Raw genomic sequence first — 2,624 nt, forward strand, 5'->3', positions numbered from 1 at the left:
ACAGAGTGGAAGGCAAATCCTTAGTGTCAACAGACTCAGATTTCATGAGTTGGGAAACAGGGCTATGTGAATGGGACAATGGCCAAATCTGTGTCTGTGCTGATCTCCAAGTCACTGGTGGGGAAACTAGTATTCCACCCCCTCGGTGGCAGACCCGTCTTTCCTAAACCCTCTTTTCAACCATTTCCCTACTCTGTGAGATGTCCCCACAGTCTGGCTTATTAAATAAAACATTGACGACACGGTGAGACATTCATTCTGGGGATCTTAGCCACACCTCCCCCTTTGTATACACGTAATCCTGGCTATTAAAAACTGGTTTTCCGAATACAGACAATTTTTTTTATTATCTTATTCTTTTTCTTTCTTTTTTAATTGGATATTATATTTACATTTCAGATTTTATCCCCTAACCCCCCTCCCCCACCACCCAGGAACCCATTCCCCCTCCTCATGCTTCTATGAGGATGTGGCCCCACCTATCCCCCTCCACTCCCACCTCCCGACCCTCGAATTCCCCCCACCACTTGGTGTTCATCCTTCATGGGAAAATTATCTTATTCTTAATGAAAGTATGATTACATCATTCCCCTCTTCCCTTTGTCTAACCTCTTCTATCCCCCTGCCTCTCAAATACAACCTGCTGAGCCTAGTTTGTGCTTCCAGAGCTTTTAGAGCTGCCGGCTCCGCTTGGTATTGGACCACCTATTGGACCACCGTTACGGGCCTCATGCCTGGAGAACACCAATTCTCCTCCTTTCTAAGTTCTTAACTGCTATAGCTCTTCATCGGGGCAAGGCCACTGTGCAGCTCTGGTTTAGGCATCCATGTTGTCGAGACCCCGTGGATGCAGCTACCCTGTCTTATCTGGAAGATAGGATCTAGACTCTGACTTCCTGGTCCTATGGTACCAACAATCTTCCCACCTCCTCTTCTTTGATGTGACTTTAGCCTTACTGAGGGGTTAGGATTACAGGTGAGCTGACATGCCTACCCAGCATCTATGCGGGTTCTGGGATCCAAACTACAGTTCCAAAGCTTGCTCGGCAAGAATTTGAACTACTGATCTAGTTCCCGGCATCATGAAGTTCCTGCTCACTGCTGTGTGGTCCTGGCTTCCCGCGTGCACAGTGCTTATGTAGCTAGTCTCCTAATGGTGGACGCTGGGAAGTCCAGATTTCTACATGGGAAACCCACGATAGTCTATGCTGCCTTGGACGGCTTTTTAGACTGTTCCTTTGGATTTCTCCAACCGTGGTAACGATTTGTGGATGCTAAGGGCATTTTCTGCAAGAAAGCTGTGTTGGAGCTCCCACGCCAACTGCGTGGAGCCGGATGTGACGCTCTCACTACGGAACGGGATTTAGTTTGGTCGCTCCTAGTTATCGACGAGTTTTAGCTTCTGTGAGGGGTTTGTTTTGTTATTAGCATGAACTCTTTTGTGTCCATAGCATCTGGCCATTTATTCTATGTAGGTTGTCTGTCCCTGTTTTGAGTGAACAAACGGGCACAAGAAGAGCATCGTGGTCAAGCCTAACAGAGCAACCCATGACAGGAAGACGTCCACCCCGGAGGAAACCGATGGCTGCAGCAGCAACAGACAATTATCAGTCACCTAAAGACAGAACCTCAGCGACCTCCCACTCCTCCTGGTGGGAGGAGTACTCTCTCCCAGATCTTGTCCACTTTATTTTATTTCGATTATTAATTTATTTATTTTGGTGTTAGAAATTGAACCCATGGCCTTTCACACTCTGGGCAAGTTCTCTGTTACTGAACTAAACCCGTTCACTTGCTCTACATATAGAAGTTGGTTAGTCTAATTTCCCTCTACCAACCCCCTCAGCCCCTCACTCCCAAAGTGAATTGGTTAAGAGCTTTTTACTATAAACATTAGCTGTAACTCTGGTTACCTTAAGGCAAAAATGGGATCACAAAAGGAACAGTGTATGTGTGTGTGTGTGTGTGTATGTGCGTGTGCGTGTGTGTGTGTGCGCGCGTGCACACGTCCCAGGAATTGAACTCAGGTTGTCAGACTTGGCAGCCAGTGCCTTTACTCTTAACCATCTCACCGGCCCCAACTGGATTTATCAAAAGCTCTAGGAAAGATGGGGAGGGGAGAGGAGTCAAGTGTGCACAGGAGCCCTAGAAACAGGAAAGATAGACTGTAGTCATCCACAGGAGTGGCTTGGTAAGGACAGCAGTGGCTATAGACGTTGTAGCTACTCTCAGCAGACACACTGGACACTGCTGCTGACAATGGCGTTGGTGATCAGAGTGGTGGCTGTACCGTTGTTGAAGCAAGAAGCTGTGTGACCGAGTGGAGGAGAGAAGAGGTGAGATAGCTTCCTCCTTATAGAGACGACCTCTAAGGGGAAGACTCAGAGAGCAGCCCCGTAGACAGGTACAGGGAGACATGGGGAGGCCTAGTTCTTCGGAGCAATGCAGAGAGGCTGTGGTGCCTGGGAACAGATGCAGGAGCATGGGGGTGGGGGTGGGGCAAGGCATGGAGATCTGTTTCCAGTTCCTTCTACTTGGTCTCTAAAATAAAAGGTTAATTATTGATAATTAAGAAAGGAGATAGCTTGGAAGGCTTGAAAGCAAGCAAGGAATACGGTCAGCCA

This window comes from Arvicanthis niloticus, chromosome 10, assembly GCF_011762505.2.
Source record: "Arvicanthis niloticus isolate mArvNil1 chromosome 10, mArvNil1.pat.X, whole genome shotgun sequence".
Lineage (NCBI taxonomy): Eukaryota > Metazoa > Chordata > Mammalia > Rodentia > Muridae > Arvicanthis > Arvicanthis niloticus.